Genomic DNA, 24,401 nt, shown 5'->3' on the forward strand with positions numbered 1-24,401 from the left:
AGATGTGCTGGCTCAGCCCTATTTTACTATGTACTTCTAAGAACCCTGTAATGTCATCCTTGATAATAGATTTAAAGATCTTGTCAATGACTGAGGACAGGTTAACCAGCCCATAATTTCCCATCTTCTGCTTTCTTCCCTTCTTAAACAGGGGTGTAACATGAGCCATTTTTTCCAGTCTTCTGGGACTGTCCCTGGCTCCAGTAATTCCTGAAAGATCATGACCAATGCCTTTATAATTTCCTCAGCTTTTGCCTTCAGAACTCTGTGGTTCGTCCGGTCTAGGTAATTTATCCACCTTTAGACCCATCAGCTTCCCCAGCACCTTCTCCTTAATAATGGAAATTCACTTCTGCCCCCTGACTCTCTTGAAGTTCTGGTGCATGACTGTTGTCTTCCACTGATGCAGTATAGGTATTTATATCCTCTGCCATTTCTTTGTTCTCCATTACTACTTCTCCAGCTTCATTTTCTCGCTGTCCAATGTCCTCTCTTGCCACTCTCTTACCTTTTCTATATCTTAAACACTCCTGCAAACATTTTTTTATCATACTAACTAGATCTTCTTGTAATTTCTTGCAGTCCTCTTTAGTATCAATTGCCCTGTCCTGAATTTGATGAAATTTACAAATATGGAAATTGTATTTTTGATTCCATATGTAAGTTAATTGATATACACTGTCAGCAGTAGCTCTCCGAACATGTGCTATCTTCATTTTAAACATAGATAAATTCTTCTGCACAAAACCTTTTTCTCATGAATTATGAAAAATGTACTGTACCTTTAAGAGAGAGAGAATGCTGTTCTGAACTGAGAGCTTAAAAGCACCTGCATATATTACTAGAGTGCACTGGAAAATTGAAAATAAGTAATGTTTGCCTGTGAAATGGATACCTGAGTTTTGGTTGCTGTTTTGACAACAATTCAAATTGAACCAATCAGTTTTAATTGTGCCCCAGGGTACTAAAACCCAATTGAGTTTCAATTTATTATTTTGCCAACATCGAACCAAAGAGATGATCTGATGTTGGGGGGGGGGGGGGGGGCATGCGGGCGGTATAAAATTTAAACATTCAGGGAGCAACTGCTGTAGACAGAGTAACTCATGGAGAAATAATTGCCCACCTAACATCTTGCTCTCAAAGAAATTAGAAAAACACTCTCCATCAAAGGTAGCTTTTCATATGAAACATGAAAAAGTAAAAAGAAACAAGATGAGCCAGGTAAATCAGCAGCAGGAACAGTGAAGAGACAGAAGAAGACAGTGACTATGTGGTTTAAAACATTTCTTTCATATATTTGGGTGCATTACTTGGTTTTGGTTAGTTGATATAAAGTTCAGGCTTATAATAGCAGGGGACCTCAGACCTGTGGATATGCCTCTTGCTTGATGTGGGAGCTCAGGAACATGGCTGATGTTCCTGACTCTTACACTTGCAAGAAGTGTGTCCAGCTGCAGCTCTTGTTTGACCGCATGACAGCTCTGGAGCTGCGGATGGACTCACTGTAGAGCATCTGCAATGCTGGGGAGGTTGTGGATAGTACGTTCAGTGAATTGGTCACATCACGAGTTAGAATTGTTGAGGGACACAGTGAATGGGTGATCAAAAGGCAGAAAAAGAGTCGGAAGGCAATGCAGGTGTCCCCTGCGGTCATCTCCCTCCAAAATACATATACCATTTTGGATACTGTTGGATGAGATGGCTCACCAGGGGAGGGCAGCAGTTGCCCGAATCATGGCACTGTGGCAGGCACTGCTGTTCAAAAGGGTGGGGAAAAAGACTGTTAGGACCATAGTCATAGGGGATTCTATTGTAAGGGGAGTAGATAGGTAGTTCTGTGGCCGAAAATGAGACTCACGGATGGTATGTTGCCTCCCAGGTGCTCGGGTCAGGGCTGTCACTGATCGGCTGCAGAGAATTCTGAAAAGGGAGGGTGAACAGCCAGTTGTCGTGATGCATAAAGGCACAAATGATACAAGTAAAAAATGAGATGAAAGCAAATTGGATGGTCTACATCTGAACCAGACTGGGACTAATGTCTTTGGGGAAGTTTTTGCTACTGCTGTTGAGGAAGGTTTAAACTAATGTGGCAGGGGGCTGGGAACCGGAAGAGAACACTAGTAGACAGTGAGATGGAAACTAGAGACTGTAAGCATCATGAAGCTATCATTACCAAGGGGAAGAGTAGGCAAAGAGCAGATGAACGCAAAAGAACTGGCGGCCTGAAGTGCATATGCTTTAATGCAAGGTGTGTAGTGGGTAAGGCATATGAACCTAGGGCTTGGATTGGTGCCTGGGGATATGATGTTAATTTGATCACAGACTTGATTGAAGGAAGGGCATGATTGGCAACTAAATGTTCCAGGATATCGATGCTTCAGACAGGACAGGGAGGTAAGTAAAAGTGGGGGGGAGGAGTTGCATTGCTGGTCAGGCATGATATTACGGCTGTGCTAAAGGAAGACATTGTGTAAAACTTGAGCAGTGAGACATTATGGGTAGACCTGAGAAGTAAGAAGGGTGCAGTTACATTGTTGAGTCTGTACTACAGGCCTCTGAACAGTGAGCATGGGATAGAAGAACAAAGAGGTAAACAGATTATGGAAAGATGTAGAGGCAACAGCACGGTGGTGTTGGGAGATTCTAATTTTCCTGACATTGACTGGGATATACTTAGTGTCAGAGGTCTGGATGGGGCAGAATTTGTATGGAGCATCCAGGACAGTTTTCTCAAACAGTATATCAATAGTCCGATGAGGGAAGGGGCCAAGATTGACTTGGTGTTGGGGAATGAGCCAGGCCAGGTGGAAGAAGTTGCAATGGGGAATCTTTTTGGGAATAGTGATCACAATTCTCTAAGTTTTAGAATATTCATAGACAAAGATGAGAGTTGTCCTAAGGGAAGAGTACTAAACAGGACCAAGGACAATTATATCAAAATTCGCAGGAGCTGGGAAATGTGGATTGGGAGCAGCTATTTGAAGGGAAGTCCACATTTGATATGTGGGAGGCTTTCAAAGAAACGTTGAACATAGTGCAGGATAGGCATGTCCCGTTGAAAATAAGGGATAGGAATTGCAAGATTCTTCAACCGTGGCTGACAGGAGAAATTGTGTGATGAGCCAAGAGGAAAAGGGACATGAGGCATAAGGCAGCTAGAACAGAACAGGCCTTGGAGGTATATTGGGAGAGTAGGACCAATCTTAAATGAGGAATCAAGAGGGCTAAAAGGGGTCATGAAATAACTTTAGTGAGCAGAATTAAGGAGAATCCCAAGGCCTTTTATTCATATATATGAAGCAAGAGGCTAACTAGAGAAAAGGGTTGGTCCACTAAAGGAAACGGAAGGAAGGTTGTGGTGTTGAAACTGAGAAAATAGGTGAGATTTTCAATGATTACTTTGCATCAGTGTTCACTGAGGAGAGGGACATGATGAATGTTGAGGTTAGAGATAGAAGTTTGTTTATTCTGGATCACATTGACATGAGGAGGGAAGATGTGTTGGGTAGGCTAAAGGATATTGAGGTGGACAAATTCCCAGGACCAGATACGATCTATCCCAGGTTGCTGAGGGAGGCGAGAGAGGAAATAACTGGGCCCCTGGCAGATATCTTTGTTGCATCCTTAAACACAGGTGAAGTGCCGGAGGACTGGAAGGTTGCTAATGTTGTCCCCCTATACAAGAAGGGTAGTAGGGATACTCCAGGTGACTACAGACCAGTGAGCCTGGCTTCAGTAATGGGAAAGTTGCTGGAGAAGGTACTGAGGGATAAAATCTATTTATATTTGGAAAATAATGGGCTTATCAGTGATAGACAACCTGGTTTTGTGTGGGGGAGATCATGCCTTACCAACTTAATAGATTTTGTTGAGGAAGTGACCAAGTTGATAGATGAAGGAAGGGCTGTAGATGTCATATACATGGACTTTAGTAAGGTGTTTGATAAGGTTACCCAGAAGGTAGGCTAATAGAGAAAGTGAAGTCACATGGTGTGCAGGATGTTCTAGCTAGGTGGATAAAGAACTAGTTGAGCAACAGGAGACAGAGAGTAATAGTTGAAGGAAGTTTCTCAAAATGGAGAAAGGTGACCAGTGATGTTCCACAAGGATCACTGCTGGGGCCACTGTTGTTTGTGTTATACATAAATGATCTGGAAGAGGGCACTGTTGGTCTGATCAGTAAATTTGTAGATGACACAAAGATTGGTGGAGTAGCAGAAAGCATAGGGGACTGTCAAAGAATACAAGAGAATATAGGTAGACTAGAGAGTTGGGCGGAGAAGTAGCAGATGGAGTTCAATCCAGGCAAATATGAAGTGATGCATTTTGGGAAGTCTAATTCTAGAGTCAACTATACTCTAAACGGAAGAACCTTGGGAAATGTTGATGAGCAGAGAGATCTGGGAGTTCAGGTCCAATGTACCCTGAAGATGGCTGCACAGGTGGATAGGGTAGTCAAGAAGGCATTTAGTATGCTTGCCTTCATCGGACGGGGTATTGAGGCTGGCAAGTCATGTTAAAATTGTACACAACATTGGTTTGGCCACATTTAGAATACTGTGTACAGTTCTGGTTGCCACATTACCAAAAAGATGTCAACGCTTTGGAGAGGGTGCAGAGAAGGTTTATGAGGATGTTGACTAGTATGGAAGGTACTAGTGATGAAGAGAGGTTCAATAGGTTAGGATTGTTTTCATTAGAAAAAAAGAGGTTGAGGGAGGACCTGATTGAGGTCTACAATCATGAAGGGTATAGCCAGGATGGATAGAGATAAGCTTTTTCCCAGGGTGAGGAATTCAAAATTGAGAGGTCATGCTTTCAAGGTGAGAGGTGAAAAGTTTAAGGGGGATACACACAGAAAGTACTTTACACAGAGGGTGGTAGGTGCCTGGAAATCATTGCCAACAGATGTAGTAGAGGCAGGCACGGTAGATTCTTTTAGGGTGTGTCTGGACAGATGCATTTGTAGGTGGGGAGCAGAGGGATATAGACGCTTAGGAATTGGGTGATAGGTTTAGATAGTGGATTTGGATTGGCTCAGGCTTGGAGGGCCTGTTCCTGGACTGTAAATTTTCTTTGTTCTTTATAAGGTGATGTAATTTTAATATGTGTCTTATTGGAACAGCACATTGTTATAGAGTTGGAGGCAGGTGGTAAGCAGTTAAAAGTAGGGGGACTTAGAGTTGTGAATAGTTGTTACTTAATGTTCACTTTTAGAGTTGAATAAATTGATGTTAATTTCTTTAAATAGTGGAATTTAGGAATTCTCTGTCAATCATATTTTAACAGATTATGAGGCAAGGTGAGTTTTTCTGGGTGTTGGGTTTAGTTCGTGGCATGGTGGATCAATGGTTAGCACTGCTGCCTCACAGTACCAGGGTCCCAGGTTTGATTCCAGCCTTGGGCAACTGTCTGTGTGGGTTTCCTCCCATATTCCAAAGATGTGCAGATTAGGTGAATTGGCCATGCTAAATTGCCCATAGTGCTAGGTGCTTGAGGAAGATGGGTTATTCTTCAGAAGGCTGGTGTGAATTGGTTGGGCCACACTGTAGGGAATCTAATCTTTACAGAGAGGTTCACCCCCATGTTGTAACACAATGCTTTCCTGCGATTCTTTTAGAATGCATGGCTATAATCATGCAGGTCAGGGGATTTATCTTCTTTCAAGTTTGATTTGCTTATTTCATGCATTATCTCTTTATTTTAAATGCAGTCATCTGATTTCTAATTTCATTATCTGATGTGTAGCCACCCTATTTCTCCAGTAAATACTGAAGCTAGGTAATTAATTAATATTCCTCTCATTTCTTCAACATTACCTCTGATGTTAGCTTGCTTATCATTGAATGCCGAATTCTCAATGCAGCTTGCCTCTTTTTCATTATTTTGGCTTAAAATATTTTCATATTTTGTTTCATGTTCATTGATAATTTAACTTCATATTTCCATTTTTGTAATTTTTCTTTTAACTTTTATTTAAATGTATTTATATACCCCCTTGTAATGATCTGCTTTGTTACAGATTTCTTTCCCTACACAAAATTTTCATCCTTGGTCACTCATTGGTATTTAGCTTGTTATCATCATTTAACAGAATGCATTTTTCCAACATATCTATCAATGGATATGTGGAGGGTACCATGGTGTACCATTTGACAGTCATGTCATAGCTTCCATCAAAGGTCACAGTGTTTCTTGGAAGCTCAGACTGCTGCCATTATTGTGTTGAATGGTTTGGTAGAAAGAGGCTTCCAGGGGTCACAGAAGCTGTCCATCATTCTGTTCCAGCACAAACTAATGGGAATGCTGAGTCTCCACCCCCAAGAAAGTAGCTCCAGCTCTAAGAAACGCAGACCAGCTCTCTTCAATCATAGTGACAGGATCCCATCCCTGCCACTTTGCCAATGCTCTTGTTGTTGTTCTCAAAGTGCTGCAATGCAGGTCAAAAGGTGATTTAGGTGAAGAGTTCCTCAAGATCAACCTTCTACCTTTGTAGCTTCTTTTAGGACTGCAACTCTCCCTCATCCATCTCCTGTCAACTCTTACTGTACAATTTTCTGTTCAGCCCCAACCCCTTTCACCTCATTATTGGCAGCCATATCTTCAGTTATTAAGGTATCCTCTGGAGTTCTCTCCCAAAATGTGTCTCCTCTCCAGAACCCTTTCCTCTTTTAAGATGCTCATTAAAACCTACTTCCTTAACAAAGGTTTGATCAATACTCGAAATCTTTTCTTATATTTTCACCTTTAAGTATTTGTAGAATTTTTTTTATTAAAAACACTGCGTGAATGCAAATGTAGCTCAAACACCTGTATTTTTCTGTGAGTTTTTCTTAATTCTCATTTCACTGTCAGCATCTAGCTCAGTATTCATTATTTTTTGTTTGGATTTTATTTGCTTTTGAGGAGGCGGAGTTGTTACTATTATTATCTTTTACATTTGAGTAAGATTAAGCATTATAAATGGTTTCCATAGAAACAGTAGCACATGCTTGAGGGCTTTTAAAATTTTTTGCATGAGAACAATTTTTTTTAAAGGTATGCATCCAGCAATGAAAAAAATATTTAAGTACTAACTGTACTCCTTTCCAATTTAACCCAATTTGAAACCTCAGGTTTTAGCCCTGTCACAGTTTGTGCTTGTAGTCATTATTGCTGACTAATGACACTGTTTATGTGTGTCAAGTTATACTGTGATAATAAGATTGGTCCCAAAAGGCAACTGAGAATTACTTTTAAGAACCTGCAACTGTTTCTAGGCACAAAACTAGATGCCTGAGATTGGTACCTGTGGTAAGACTACAGAAATCTTGCATGAACCCCCCACATCATTCCTGATGAAGGGCTTATGCCCGAAACGTCGAATTTCCTGTTCCTTGGATGCTGCCTGACCTGCTGCGCTTTTCCAGCAACACATTTTCAGCTCTGAACCCCCACATCAACCAGGTATACTACATTTTAACAGCCTGTTGGCAAAAACATATAGTTCAAGATGAAGGAAATCTGCTCCATGACTTTGCATAACCTAAGTTAAAAATCACACAACACCAGGTTATAGTCCACTGGGTTTATTTAGAAGTGCAATTTTTCAGATTGCTTCACAAACCAGCTGGACTACAACCTGGGGATGTGTGATTTTTAACTTTGTCTACCCCAATTCAACACCAGCACCTCCACATCATGGTTTGTATAGCCTGTGAGACCACGCCTTGATTTTGTGAATTGTGGCCCACAGGTAACACATGTAAAATTGCCTGCGATTATATGTTTCACAAAATGACTATGAGAATTTGTAATGAAATGGTCAAGATTGCTTGTGACCATTACTTGTACTCACAGAGTTGGCCAATGGCTTGTGTTTCACATGCAGGTTACAGGTGTCTTCAGCCTGTATTATGTTAGTGCTGATGAATACAATTGGTCCTTGAAAGGCCTTATATTGATCACAAATAGAGCCATGAGCTCAGACAGAAAACAAAAACTTACTCGACCCCCTCTGGGTCTGGTCACATCTATTTTATATTTTCATTTTAACATCATTGATTTGGATGACGGTGGAAAACAATGCAGATCCTGCTTTGCAGAGGGAGTTATAGGCTAAGCCAAGTCTGCCCCAAGCTTTCATGTTTCTCCCTCGCACTCCTGCTTCTGATTCCACACATTCCCATCCTATTCTTTCATTTACGTCCCCATCTCCCAAATTACCCCACAAGCCCTGGCTCTTTCCCCTGGCTCTAGCTTGCCACCCATTATTCTGCATTGTTCCTCCATTGAAGCCAGACTGGTGGTGACCAATGATGAATCCCTCCTGAGGTAACCCATGTCCTCTAATGTTCTGTCGTCTCCTACCTTTAAACATTTGAGTCTTCCTGTTTACAATTCTTATTCCCTCTCCATCCCAGGATGCTGCCTCCAATTTCCACAAATAATCTCCCTGACTCCTCTATGACAAGGGTGTCAAATGATAATCCCCCTTCACTTTCAGTAAGCAGACCTCAGTAGAAGTTGACTTGGAAGGACAGTCAGACTGATAGGTGACTAGACCCTGACTGATCAATATGCAGTTTCCTAACTGACGCTTCAGGATTCGCTGACCTGGTTGGGTTTGGTGTGCAGGACTAACTGCAGTGATATGGAACCCCTAACCCTGACTGCCTCCAGTGGCTAATTCACCATATCCAAGCCTCTGGACTGAGATTTGATGCTACTTTTGATTGACTGTGGTTTTACCCTGACTGATGACAGCACCCCCTTCCCACTTCCAACCTTCCCTTGATTTGACCACCAACTAATCCCCTTAGACTTTGAGACTTAGCTGTTTGGTAGAAGCACATACAGCTGTGTAAGCTACTGGTACATGGTGTAGCTATGACATTTACATAGCACGGTGCTATACAGAAACATGTCCATCTTCTTAACTGACCACTGCTGACAACCATGACAAACCACACAGCTTTGAGTCTGTGCTAAAAGGTAAGCTAAGACAGAAGTAATATGAGCCTTTAAGTTTTAAATGAAGTAGCAAAGTGCAGAAAGGAAATACAAAGTGAGACAGGCAGAGATGCTGTGAGCATCCAAGTTGCTCATGAAGTGTGTGAATGATAAGGGTAAAAGTGAAAAGATCAAAGGTGCACTGCAATGCATAAGCTGGGTGCCTGCCCTGTGTGCAAAATGTTCTAGCAGTAGCACTGCAATGAAAGGTGCCTGTGTGCTCCAAAATGCAGTATTGAAATGGAGCACTATGTCCCAAGTGTGCCTGAAATGTGACGTGGTTGGTTTGAGTGTACATCACAGCAGTGTATTCAACAAGGGGACTTTATTGAAGTGAAGCTTAAAATGCCTGCCTCCAGGGTTGTGCCTCAAGATAGAGATCACAGACAACAGACTAGGACATACATTTGCATGTGATTGAAAACAGTGGTGATGCAGTAGGCTGGTGTATCTTTGATATAGACCACCACAGGGTCCAAGGTGTGTGGCATTGTAGGTGATCACTGTCCTATAGAGTGAACATTGAGAGGTTGGATACTGCTGGCCAAGGTGTAAATATGCGCAAGGATGAGAATTAAGTGCAGGCAAAGAAGTTTCTTTCTGCTATTGACATTCTTCACTCGCTGTTCAAATCTTTGGTGGACATTTGGACTTTTTAATCTCAATGCCTGATCTTGCCACTCTTTCCCAACTGACTCTCTATTGCTCACATCATTCAGTGGCTGGCAAATTCAGCCCTTCAAACCAGATAGGGTGGTCACCAGCAATGCTTGTGGAATATTGCTATGTACTTGAGAAGTATCCCAAAGTGAATGGGATGTCTTGCGGTCATTGAAGCTTTGATAAAGCAAGTTCTTTCTTTGTAAAAGAAGTGTTGAAACATGTAGCGGCATTGCAGTAGAACTCAATCCTCTTCTCACCCACTGCCTATGCTTCCAAACCATTGAGATAACAAGTTCACTTCAGTCTAGGATTTGATGCTGGGATCTTCTTATTGAAACATATATGATCCTGAGAGATCATGATAGAGTGAATACTGGGAGATTGGTTCCCCTGGTGGGAGAGTCCAGAACCAAGGGATAGTTTAAGAATAAGGGTGTCTTCCTTTTAAGATACAAATAAGGAGATTTTGTTTCCTTTCAGCAGGTCATTATTCTGTGGAACTCTGCTCCCTCAGAGAAGAGTGGAGGCTGGATCATTGAATTTATTCCAGGCTAAGTTAGACAATTTTAATCGGCAAGGGAGTCAAGGGTAGAAGAAAAGAGGAGTTGAGACCACACCCATATTAGCCATGATCATATTGAAGGGTAGAGCAGCTTAAGAGGGCTAAATGGCCATCTTCTGCTCTGATATCCTGTATTGCTAATTTTCTATGCTCCATTCCAATGGTATATTTTACTAACTGTGCTGATGCCAGTGTACAATACAATCCTTTCCACATGTCTTGTTTTGATAGTTTAGGTGATTTCTTATTTTTCTGCATTTCAGTGGAAGCTTCAGCCACTGTTCAAACAATATTGCAAGATTCCTGTGGTTACATCAAAATATTTAACACATGGGTTTAAGCAGCAGTAAAAGTTCTAATCCAATGAGTAACATTGGAAATATTCCCCTTCTCAAGAAAATATTGTATAACATGAGCAATTCTGTGGATTAAGATTTCTGAACTTTATGTTTGAAGGACTGTGGAGGCTATGAAATTTACAGAGTGTCTAGTAGAATGTACCAACTGATTCAATAAGCTCTTGTCTAGTCATGGATTGTTCGGCTAAAGTGCATTTTTATCTGTTTATTTAAATAGAAATATTTGCACTTCCTTTTGTGGCCATTTGGTTACATATACAATCTTAGTGACGTTTCGGTGGGTAAAATAAAATGAAAATAACTTTGGGACAAGTAGCTTTCTTTCTATTTTATGTGATGATAAAGTATTCAAACTGATGTTTCAATGTTTTTCAAAAATCTGTATCAAATGATTTTCTTAACACAATAGGACAAGTTTACAAATGAAGTGGCATACAATTACTAGCAATTACATACATCAATAGTGTATGATTATAGGGATGTACTTTCAATCACATGTAGTGAGTTTTAATTCCACCATGGCAAATCATTATATTCCATAAATCTGGTTGTCCATGGCATGGTAAGGAGTGTTTAAAATTCCATATAGTTGTCCTGGTCCTTCAAGGAACCTGTGAAGTCTGCTTTAGCCTTCAGGAGTCTCTCATGGATGTTATTTGATATGAGCTAGTAATCCAGTTAGTTTACCTCATCACTCAGAGAAAAGTATTGGGTACTCGGAGCCACGAGAGAGAGGCAATAAGTATAGTTTTATGAGTTGATTACATTCCAAAAACAAGCACCACGTAGGCTGGACACAGAGGGAAGTATCTTTCATTGCCCTGAATGGCATGGGCCAATCTTTTCTGTATTTCCGTGAAAGCTTCAGCCATCATAACCACCGCTAACAAAAATTGTGAAGGTTACTGTGGTTATATTAAAATATTTAATACATAACGTTGAGTAGGCCATGTCACAAAATTTTGGAAAATGGGATGAGATGGCCTATAAGGAGCTTCTCATTGTTGAGATCAAAAATGATCATTTTCTAGCCAAGGATGTTAAATATCTAGAAGATATTCTTGCTACTGCATGGTGAGAGGCCTATTTTCAAGTATTAGCATGTGTTAACATCTCATTATTGCTGACATTTACCTCATTAATATGCAGTTTCCCATTTTCACTCCTACCAGATACAAACTACACTGTGACAATTCCCAATATGAAAGCCAGAGGAGGTATCTGCCAACTCTACAAGCTGCTTCTTCAGACCTTCACCTTGGACATCAGGCATGATCATCTCAGTTCAGCCATTCCACGGACAAGACTGCATACTTACCTCAGTGCATGATCTTCGAGTAAAAAATGAGGTCTGCAGATGCTGGAGATCACAGCTGCAAATGTGTTGCTGGTCAAAGCACAGCAGGCCAGGCAGCATCTCAGGAATAGAGAATTCGACGTTTCGAGCATAAGCCCTTCATCAGGAATAAGAGAGAGTAGCCAAGCAGGCTAAGATAAAAGGTAGGGAGGAGGGACTAGGGGGAGGGGTGATGGAGGTGGGATAGGTGGAAGGAGGTCAAGGTGAGGGTGATAGGCCGGAGTGGGGTGGGGGCGGAGAGGTCAGGAAGAGGATTGCAGGTTAGGAGGACGGTGCTGAGTTGAGGGAACCGACTGAGACAAGGTGGGGGGAGGGGAAATGAGGAAACTGGAGAAATCTGAATTCATACCTTGTGGTTGGAGGGTTCCCAGGCGGAAGATGAGGCGCTCCTCCTCCAGCCGTCGTGTTGTTATGTTCTGCCGGTGGAGGAGTCCAAGGACCTGCATGTCCTCGGTGGAGTGGGAGGGAGAGTTAAAGTGTTGAGCCACGGGGTGATTGGGTTGGTTGGTTCGGATGGCCCGGAGGTGTTCTCTGAAGCGTTCCGCAAGTAAGCGGCCTGTCTCACCAATATAGAGGAGGCCACATCGGGTGCAGAGGATGCAATAGATGATGTGTGTGGAGGTACAGGTGAACTTGTGGCGGATATGGAAGGATCCCTTGGGGCCTTGGAGGGAAGTGAGTGTGGAGGTGTGGGCGCAAGTTTTACATTTCCTGCGGTTGCAGGGGAAGGTTCCGGGGGTGGAGGTTGGGTTGGTGGGGGGTGTGGATCTGACGAGGGAGTCACGAAGGGAGTGGTCCTTGCGGAACGCTGATAGGGGAGGGGAGGGAAATATATCCTTGGTGGTGGGGTCCGTTTGGAGGTGGCGGAAATGGCGGCGGATGATACGTTGTATGCGGAGGTTGGTGGGGTGGTAGGTGAGAACCAGTGGGGTTCTGTCTTGGTGGCAGTTGGAGGAGCGGGGCTCAAGGGCGGAGGAGCAGGAAGTGGAGGAGATGTGGTGGAGGGCATCGTCGATCACGTCTGGGGGGAATCTGCGGTCCTTGAAGAAGGAGGCCATCTGGGCTGTGCGGTGTTGGAATTGGTCCTCCTGGGAGCAGATGCGGCGGAGACGAAGGAATTGGGAATATGGGATGGCGTTTTTACAGGGGGCAGGGTGGGAGGAGGTGTAGTCCAGGTAGCTGTGGGAGTCAGTCGGTTTATAATAGACTTCCCTCCAAGGCCCCAAGGGATCCTTCCATATCCGCCACAAGTTCACCTGTACCTCCACACACATCATCTATTGCATCCGCTGCACCCGATGTGGCCTCCTCTATATTGGTGAGACAGGCCGCTTACTTGCGGAATGCTTCAGAGAACACCTCCGGGCCGCCCGAACCAACCAACCCAATCACCCCGTGGCTCAACACTTTAACTCTCCCTCCCACTCCACCGAGGACATGCAGGTCCTTGGACTCCTCCACCGGCAGAACATAACAACACGACGGCTGGAGGAGGAGCGCCTCATCTTCTGCCTGGGAACCCTCCAACCACAAGGTATGAATTCAGATTTCTCCAGTTTCCTCATTTCCCCTCCCCCCACCTTGTCTCAGTCGGTTCCCTCAACTCAGCACCGTCCTCCTAACCTGCAATCCTCTTCCTGACCTCTCCGCCCCCACCCCACTCCGGCCTATCACCCTCACCTTGTCCTCCTTCCACCTATCCCACCTCCATCGCCCCTCCCTTCAGTGCATGATCTAGCAAGATGGCGGCTGAGTAGGACCCTCTTGTGGAGCTCCTCCACTCTGCTTGTTCCTTTTCTTTCTTTTTCCTTTCTTTTCTTTCTTTTTATCTTTGTCTCTCCCCTCAGTACCTGAGGTGATACCTAGAGCAGTGGCATGTGCTAGCAGCAAGTCCTCACAGCATGGAGCCTTGGTACAGCGGGTGGGATACGTGTCCCAGAACACTGTGGGCAGTGAGCTCTAGTAGAGTACGAGCTGCGAGCCCTGGAGCAGCATGTGGGCAGTGAGCTCTGGTACAGTGTGTGGTGTGTGAACCCCAAAGCAGTGCAGGGAAATAGCCCTGGAGCAGTGCACAGGCTGTGACGGAGTGGACGGAGACCAGCGCAGGGGAGGCAGTCCTAGAACTTACCTTGGAGCAGCTGAGTGCCGGTACAGAGTGAGCAGGAGGCTTGGAGTGGAGCAGGGATTGCTATTGGACTGGGTTCGGCACGGGTGGAGAACCAATGCTGAATTGCTGCAATGTCTTGTTTATTTGAAATCTCCTGCCTTACTGTAGTTGTCAACCCTTTAATGATGTCCTAGTTATTTTTCAACTCTGTAAGTAACACAACTACTTTTATTCCTCTGCTGTATACAAGATTTGAACCTAGCTACTTGTACCTAAGATATCGCCATAAGAAGGCAGACATTGTAAAAGCTTTTCATTGTCCTCCTACCATGGTGTACATGTGACAAAAAAAGGATATTGTATTATTCTGTACAAACCTTTGCATTGGACCGTACTACCCTCATCACACCCTCATGGAACATTTCTGACACACTGACAGTAGTTCAATGCTGCACTTTGGAGAACACTGGCACGTCTCATTAGAATGCTGCTGCAAGAACACGTTTGCTCATTGGGCAGACACTGAACTCAAGATTTTGATCAGGGTGCATCTAAAGGCTGAGTCCCCTAATGCTCACTCACTTTGTGCTGACACGGACACTCACAGCATTGCTGCCTTGCCTTGCCTTGCCATTTTGAGCTTCTTCCCCCTCAGCTTGTAGTCGTATCTTGCCTTACTGTTCAGTGCAGACACAAAACCAGGCAAAGTTAAAAATCACAAAACATCAGGTTATAGTCCAACAGGTTTAATTGGAAGCACACTAGCCGCTCCTTCATCAGGTGGTTGTGGAGGACACAATTGTAAGACACAGAATTTATAGCAAAAGTTGAATGTAATTGAAATTATACATTGAAAAATACCTTGATTGTTTGTTGAATCTTTCATCTGTTAGAATACCATAATAGTTTCACTTCTTTCATATGTAATTCACAAAACTTGCCAGGCAGCTTGTCATTGTTGCCAACAATGATCAGTCAAGGGGGTGGACATGTTACAGCACTGTGATACATCAGTATCACTCCTGCACAATGTGTCAGCCTGTCCTTTAAGCAAGTAGCCATGTCCTGAAGTCTACATGGAGTAGTCACAATCAAGTCAAAGGAGACATTTTTCAGGGCGAATAGGTCAATGGCAGCCTCCAGTCAGTCCAGGCGCTTGGGCTTAACACATAAACTGCTCAGGGTGGTCAGGGTCAAAGGTTAGTAGCTCTACAGTTCAGGGAATGGGCCATAGTCAGGTCCTATGGGTCCAGTGAAATTAGCCTGTGGGGTTGCAAAACGCCAGTCAGGAAACTATACAGGTATCAGTTGGGGTCTGATTGCTCATCATTCAGGACTATCCCTCTAAGTCACTTTAGGGGGTAGGCCAAGGTCAGTGCTGGGGTTCTGTCCTCTAAAAGTCAAGGGGAAGATGATTGATGTGTGCTGAAAGTTGGGGTACTTAATTGTAAGGTTAGAAGCAGTATATTAGGATGCAGAGGAGATAACAATTATGAAGAGACCAATTCAATACACAATGAGGGGAGGACAACAAAGTATTGAAGGTCAGGGACAATGGAGGAAAAGCATAGTCATTACAGTACATTGAATGTTGGAGTTTGGAGGTCATGTTGTGGCTCTCCAGGACATTGATTAGGCCACTTATGGAATACTGCGTGCAGTTCTGGCCTCCCTGCTTTAGAAAGGATGTTGTGAAACCTGAAAGGGTTCATATAAAATTTACAAGGATGTTGCCAGGGTTTTGTGTGTATGTGTGTGGGGTGTGGGGCGGGGGTGGGGGCGTGGTGGTGGGGAGGTGGTGTGGAGGAGGGTGGAGGTGGTTTAATCTATAAAGAATAAGCTGGGGCTATTTTCCCTGGAGCATCAGAGACTGAAGAGTGACCTCATGGACATTTATAAAATCCTGAGAAGCTTGGATAGGGTAAATAGACAAGGTCTTTCCCCTGGCATGGTAAAGTCCAAAACTAGAGGGCATAGGTTAAAGGTGAAAGGGGAAAAATTTAAAAGGGACCTAAGGGCCAACTTGTTTCACGCAGAGTGTGGTGCATGTATGGAATAAGCTGCCAGTGGAAGTGGTGGAGCCTGGTACAATTACAACATTTAAAAGGCATCTGGATGGATATGTGAATACAAAGGGTTTAGAGAGATATGGACCAAATGCTGGCAAATGGCAATTGATTTATTTAGGAAATCTGGTCAGCATGGACGATTTGGACCAAAGAGTCTGTTTCCATCCTGTACAACTCTATGACTCTATGGCTTTATTAACAGTCAGCAGCACTCTGGTTTCCATGGAGAAGCAGATCCACTATTATCTAGTATGTTGAGTTAGTATGCTAGTGGCTGGGGGGAGGCAGATGTAAAGTGGGGAGATGAAGATAGAGGTTGGGTGGGAACATAGGGAAGTTCAAAGCTGATGGTCTAGACAGGAGAGCTACCAAGAGTGAATCTGTACATTTTGGGGGACAATCACCCAGAATAAAATGCCAAACCTGAGACTCATCACATGAGCAGAGACATTTGTTTCCTTTTATTGTGCTGTAAATAACAAGTGTGCAATGTAGATGAAAATCAGAGTGCTTCGTTCTGAGAGGGAGAGGACTTTAATTTCGAGCAATGTGAGGCCGACCAAAAGAGCAAAAGCCATTGAAGACCACTTAATGTACTACATTGCTATTTGTGTCTGAGGCATAACGTAATATGTAGAGTCCAAATCCTTTCCCCAAGCAATCTTTACTACATCATCCAGCATCAGGAATCATTCTCACTAATGGCTGTGATCTATGGAAAGATTCACATTTGTTGCCAGTGTAGCAATCACTTTCCAAATTCCTGCAGCTACTTTCCCCAAGTGTTGGTTGTCCAGTGTCAAATTGGACAAGGTGACATATCCCAGAGTTTCTTATGGAAGAATAATGATGACTCTTTTGGAAATGAGTGCTTAGGATTTCTTTCAATCGAATTGTGTTGTCTTCCTGACATGCCCCCCAAATTATATGCTTATGCACCTCACATGGAGATCACCATGGTTGGTATCCTTGTGGTCTGAATCCATGTATAAAGACAATGTAAAAGAAGACAGTAATTGAAACTTCATCAAAGATCTCAACAAGGGAAACAACATTTACTGACTGCCACACAGCATCTGGAGGGACACGCAGCAGGTGAAGATCCATCAAAGAGGTGGAGGAAGTGAAGTGACTGCAAATCTATGGCCCTCGCTGCCAATTTCTTCGACTGTCTGAAGGACAGTGCTGGTAATGATTAAGAACATTCTGTCCCATTAACACTGAACTGTGTCATCTGGAGTGGGGCTTGTATTCAGAAGCACAGTTGGTGTTGAGGAAGCAGAGAGACTGCAGAAGGATTTGGACATGCTATGGAGAGTGGACAAAGAAATGGCAGATGGTATACAATGTGGCAAAGTGTGAAATTACACATTTTGGTAGGAAGAATACAGGTATTGACAAATTTATAAATGAAGAAAGACTTCAGAAGTCTGAGTAGGTTGGGGCTATTGTCCCTGGAGCATCGGAGGCTGGAGGCTGAAGGCAAAAGGGTATAGGAGCCCTAGTTCAGGATTTTTTTATGGTAAACATGCAAGTTGAGGGGCAGTTAAGAAGGTAAATGCAATGTTGACATTCATTTCAAGAGTAGAATACAAGAGTAGAGATGTATTGCTGAGGTTGTATAAGGGTCTGGTCAGATTGCATATGGAATAATGTGAGCCACTTTGGGCGCCATAACTAAGTCATGGTGGGGTGGGTGGGGGTGTCCAGAGGAGGTTTACAAAAATGATCCCAGGGATAAAGGGCTTGTCATTTGAGAAGTGGTTGAGGACACTTGGTTTGTACTTGATGAAGTTTGGAAGGATGTTGGGGGACTTCATTCTAATTTATAGAATACTGAGAGGCCTGGATCAAGTGGACTTGGACAAGACGTTTCCACAAGTAAGATGACTCAGATTTGAGGCCACAGCCTTCAGTTGAAGAGACCATCCTTTAGAACTGAAATAGGAGGAATTTCTTCAGCTAGAAAGTGGTGAATCTGTGAAACTCGTTGCTGCAGATATCCCTTCTGCCTTTTGAAATCTAAGGAAGACAACCCAAGTCTATCTTGTCTTTCCTCATAGCTGAGTCAATACTGCCCAAGCAATATTCTGATGAATTTCTTCTGCACCTTCTCTAGTGCAATCACATCCTTTCTCCAGTGTGGCAACCAGAGCTACACAAAATACTCCAGCTGTGGCCTAACTAACATTATATACAGCGCCATCATAAACTCCTTGCTATTGCATTTAGTCAACAAAAACGGAAAGAACTGCAGATGCTGTAAATCAGAAACAAAGGTAAAAATTGTTGGAAAAGCTCAGCAGCTTCTGAGGAATCAGTTCTGAGGAAGGGTACTCCACCAAAAACATTAACACTGATTCCTCTCCACAGATGCTGCCAAACCTGCTGAGCTTTTCCAGCAATGCCTATCTTTGCATTTATGGAGAGGAAACAATGTTAACGTTTTGGGTTGGGTGACCCTTCCTCAGAAGCTGCTGAGTTTTTCCAGTAATTTCTATTTTTGGTCTTGTATTCAGTCTCCTCAGAATATTCTTAATAAAGGCAAATATCACTTATGACTTCTTAGCCACTTTATCTACCTGTCCTGCTGCCTTCAAAGATCTATGGGCATGCCTACTAAAATCCCTTGGACCCTTTGTACTTACCAAGGTTCTACCATTCAACGTGTACTCCTTTTTCTTGTTAGTTCTCCCAATTTCCTGAGGATCAAGCTGAAGATGAGGATTAGGACATTGACCAGGAGACCAGGAGGGCTATCCCAGAAAGTCTGACTGAACAATGCATCGTCAAGCCTGAAGGTTCAGAGATAACATCCTAAAAACTTGGTTTCAGGATAAAGGAGCTGAGTTTGAGCTTAGTTGAATTGTTTGATATTTGGCAGGCAGCCATTACTTATTGCAGAGGACTTATGGGCCAGGTTACTTTTGCAGTCCTTGATCTTTTTGTTGCTGAATAAATATCTTATTTTTCACATGATTGTTAGCTTGATATCTTCAGTTGATCTAACTGTCAAGTATCTATGCATTACATGTCCTACTGACCAAAGAGAAAAAGCAGCAGTCAGTGAAACTGTGCACTGACATTGCATGACAGTGAGCTTGGGTAGCTCTTAAGGTTTCTGTCAGTATATCATACCTGACTGTTGTGCAGTGAAGTCTCTCATAATGACCAGCACGCGATATTTTAAAACCATTCTGAAGTCATAACTTTTTGTGGTATAATATCAGCCATGTAATTCATCTATGAGACCATTATATTCAAGTAAGCTCTGTCTGATTAGACTGTTTGAATACAAGGGTGGAGGTGGTGGGTGTGGTGGATGGTACAGGTCAGTCTATCCCTCTCGTGATATTTAAACATTTTGCCATGTTTCCCTTCTCTTTTAACCACGCAATGCAATGCTCAATTAGAATGCTTGATGGCATAGCCGAGGAAATTAAACTCTAGGATTTTTAATTATAACTTCTTATTTTTAATAGTTTTTGAACTTTGCCTTTATCAATAAAAAAAATTAGAAATTTAAAAACATGTATTAATATTTTCCCAAATTAGAAGCAGTTTTACTACTTACTTTAAAATGTTTGCCCCATGTTAAGTGTATGATTATTACAGTATTTTGATCAAATTCTTCTCTCTGATGTAATAAAGTTGATGAGGTACATAGTTAATTTTGAAATACAAATCACAAGTCTGGTTCTGTGACTATTCCATTAAATTAAGGTAAAATGAAATTTCTTGAAAACACTACTGCTAAACCTTTCTTTCTCATCTTTCTCAATTTATTCTATCATTTGAATTTTCATTTCTTTTAGTGGGGATAAGTTCCTCACAAGCCAAACACAGGAACTGAAAGAAAATCAGACTTGAAATCTCCCTCAAAAGCAAAGTTGACAAAGAAGTGCTGAACTGTAAGGTTCAAGATCAATCCTAATTCTGCACTGCACTGACTAATCTCAGCCATGGTTGTGGTAACCTACACTGCTGTTCATTATACGGAGGCTTCGACTATAGTAGTTGCATAGCTGTTTGAATGGGTATCACACCCAAACCTGATCCTCTTGTACCCCACAGAATTAGGGTTTTGGGAAAGTCATGAGACATTTCTCTAGAGATTGGTTCATTGGATATGAATCAATTTCCTGCTTTGCAATTATTTTGAGACTCTATTCCAATTTGTTTTGACAGTGTGAATGTTACCATAAAATATTTTTGAACTGACATTGGCTTTAATTGAATATAGATTTATTAGCATTCACCTTGTTTCTCATCCACAAGATGCAACGTTACTTTGCTGAATAATAGTCTTTTATGTTTCCCTTTCATGGATAAATCTTTATCATAAAAATAATTTGAAAATGTCATTGTGCAGTTTTCGGAAAGCTTCATAATTTACTTCCTTTCAAGTGGCTCTTTGTGTCGAAACATTACATGAACATATTCATCATCTGAATTTTCAACTTCATTGTTCAATCTGCTCCCCGTTTCCCTCAATTTCCTGACAGACTGAACATTTTATCGTAGCCTAACAACAGCTAGTATTTTTGAGCAATCTGTAATGCAGAAAAAACATCATATGAGTGCTACCATACAAAATTTGGCATCAAGGCAAGTGAGATTTAAGGAGCATCCTTTAGAAGGATTGAGAGGTAGCAAGATAGAGTAGTTTCGGGAAAAAAATCCCAGACTTGGGGGCCTCAAAGTAGAATCTATATCCACCAGTGACAGGTTAATACCTTTTTTTTCTCCTTTGGAATCCTCCTTTAAAACTACCCCTTTCATTTTTGCTAATATCTCTTTACTTGACTCTGTTAAACAGTGTTTTTTTATAATTCCAGTGCTTTGATTTGATTTGTTGTACTAAATTAGGGGTGCTCTATAAGTATATGCTATTGATGGGTTTAAAGAAATAGGCAAGGAAGTTTATTGAAGGATTTGAAGACAAGCTTGATCATTTTAAAGTTGAACCATTACTGGCAGACTATGTAGATCAATGAGCGCAACAGTGATGGGAGAACAGGACAATATTAATTAGGTTACAGGCAGCTGGACTAGAGAACTACTGAAGGAGAAGAAGTCTTCCGAGGAATACTTAAATAGTTGATTGTGGAGGTAAAGCATATGATGGATGCGTATTTCAACAAGTGATGAGATGATATAAGGGGACGATAAGCAATATATGGAGTTGGAAATAACTGAGCTTGATCATTGATCAGAAACTCAGCTTAGGGTTCAGTTAGGGGATCAAATGTGCACATTATTTAGTTTAGTCCCAGACAGTGACCAGGGTATGGTATTGTGGTATGGAATGGGAATTGTCCAATTTCCTAATTTATTTATCTCCTTTCCGCTGAAGGATTCTATGGTCAACCTTATTTAAAGTCATGCGCCAAATTCTTTCTTCCACTCCATATTTAACATCACTATTTTAAAAATATATATTTCTGACAAAGCTTGATTGCCACAGTCTTTCCCCTTTGTTACTTATCTACTCTTTGGTGGTGAAAACTGAAATCTTGCTTCAACAAAAACATTTTGATTATTATCCATTTAACATAAAACTTCAAATATGCTGTGTGTTTAGAATTAAACTCCATATCCATGCATGGGCAAGAGTGTAGAACAATGGAGCCAGTGACCAGTTTGCTGCAGAGATGTTGCATAAAAACATCTTGAAAAACTAGTAATACTTTTATGCTTACATTAGAAGAAAATTACTTTTCAAATATATGAGTATAAACATGTCCATCTTTAAAAAACCCTTTTATATGTGTTAAAACTGGACAATGTTTTGCTAAGTAAATAACAAGTATGTTAATTATTGGGAATATACCTGTCTAAACCGTGTAGTAACTGTTAGAAAACACTCCAATCATTTAAATTTGTTCAGTATTTCAGTTTTTATTTTGTTGTTAAAGCTTCTGAGATGTGACCACACTTGTCTAAGCCTCCAGAAGTGAAAAGAAAGACTTGCCTTTATTTAGCATTTTTTTTTGTGAGTACTGGACATCTCAAAGCACTCTACATACAATTAAGAACCTTTAAAGTTTAATCACTGCCGTAATACAGGAAAATGGCAACCATTATTTGCAAAGTAAACTCCCATAAAAGGCAATATGATAATGACCAGATAATCTAATTTTGTGATGTTGGTCGAGGAATAGATATTGGCCAGAACATCTCCCCTCTCTTCTTTGAAATGGTGCCATGAAACTTTCCCAAGCCTAAATTGATTCAGAGCCTAAGAAGTTGAACCTGAAAAAAACTTGGCCAAACTAAAAGCTAGATGGTAGCTAGCAGCTATTGGCTACAGAGAACAATGGAAACCAAGATCAAAGATTTGGGGGAATGAGTTAGAACCAGCCTGATGGTTGTGTATAGAGAAGTGTTGTTCAGATTTTCTGACACCTTGACTTCCAGCCAGTGCCCAAGGACATACACTTTACACTTCCTTGGCAATTGTGAAGGGTGTTGGCATGACCCCATTGGATCCTTTGATCCCCTCTCATAACCCCATTGGCCAAAGGCCACATCATATTAGGAAATGTCTTGGGCTAGGTGGTGGTGGTGGTGGGGGGAGGGGGGAGTCTAGGAACACACACCAAGAAGCCACTCTTCCTTCAACAAAGATCCACAGCAAGGCTTGTGGCAGAAGACCATACAGCAGCTGAAGAAGGTCCAGGAGAAGATTTGCCCTGACCTGCAAGATCCACCTTCATGGAAGAGAGCTCTGAAGCCGTGAATTGCCACACTAATGGAAGGGCAGGATGCAAGAAGCAATTTCTGGGGTCCACATCCTTCCCACTCACAAGAGAATGGCCAGAGAAGATCCCTGGCTGCCCAACTTGGCAGCCAACATTGTTTGGTCACATCTAGAGCCATGAAAATACAGTGACTTGTGTCATTCCTTTATTGTGGATAGTATGGGCATAATATTGGCAGTGGCATTTGTCGGTGCCACAGGATGTGGTAAGGATTTTCATTGCATTGAGAAGAGTTTGATTCAGAGAGGACAGATGTTTCAATGGTTCAGCTCAAACACATGGGTCACTGTGGTTAGAGCTAAATAAAGAATGAAATTATTGAAATTTTGGAAATGCTCACATGGTGTTTCCATAATGTTAATAAAACATTGTTGAATCACAAATTGAATTCTGTGTCCCTTTGTCCTACTCACTGACAAGAGCACTTGGATGAAATGGTTTTAATCAATAAACTGGTCAACGTGTCAAGAGCATGGACAACAGGCAAGTGTGACCTGAGTTTTGACTTGGGCCTCAATCTGACAGTGAACAATAGGGGACCCACTGTGGGCCCTCAATTTACTTTTACACAAATGTGAGTTTTGTGAAGGTTTGAAGTGAATATGAGGTTGTACCACACAGACGTTAAATTTGTAAGTTAATTCACTCTTTTAAGTCATTGCCATGGATATTTCCTAACATTTTAACTTGTCCAAATTTTTTCTTTGTTTTATTGATTTGCAAAGAAAACTAAGTGTCCTAGGATTGAGGGTTTTACTTTGCATCTATATGTGTGGAGATGGGTGTGGAGGCATCTGGTTAAGGCACTCGTGGAGTTATGGCAGAGTTTAGTATCTCAATAAACCAGGAATTGGAATAATACAGTACTTCCACATTTGATCAAAGCAGTAATCAGAAACTTAATCCTTACCTGCAGTGATGCATGGACCCATAACCTCTCCTGCTTACCCCAAAATCTCGCTCATCTGAAGACTCTTCCACATTTATAATGTTAGTTTCTACTTCACAGCTGAACAGTTGATGGAAGCAACAACATGGCAAATACCTTCTTTCAGAGGTTCAATCCTGAAGAAAGGTGATGAAACTGAAAATGTTTACTCTATTTTCTCAGCTCAGATACTGCCAGACCCCCTGTAATTTCTGTTTTTGTTTGTTTCAGCTCTTCAGCATCTGCAGTTCTTTGTTTTGTGTTGATTTAAGAGATAGTCATGCCTTCCGATCACAGCACTGTCATGACTTATCTTAATGAATACAGATTTATCTCACACTGCATGACTTAATGATGAGCAGTTAAGGAGGCAGAGCTATTTCACTTACCTCTCAAACGCTTTCTGGACACTTCCTTAAAAATGAAAAAATTGACCTGCCATGAGCTCTGAAGCTGTGAATTGCCACACTAATGGAAGGGCAGGATGCAAGAAGCACTTTCTGGGGTCCACACCCTCCCCACTCACAAGAGAATGGCCAGAGAAGATCCCTGGCTACCCAACTTGGCAGCCAACATTGTTTGGTCACATCTAGAGCCA

The sequence above is a fragment of the Hemiscyllium ocellatum genome, chromosome 4 (assembly GCF_020745735.1).
Source record: "Hemiscyllium ocellatum isolate sHemOce1 chromosome 4, sHemOce1.pat.X.cur, whole genome shotgun sequence".
NCBI classification, from domain to species: domain Eukaryota; kingdom Metazoa; phylum Chordata; class Chondrichthyes; order Orectolobiformes; family Hemiscylliidae; genus Hemiscyllium; species Hemiscyllium ocellatum.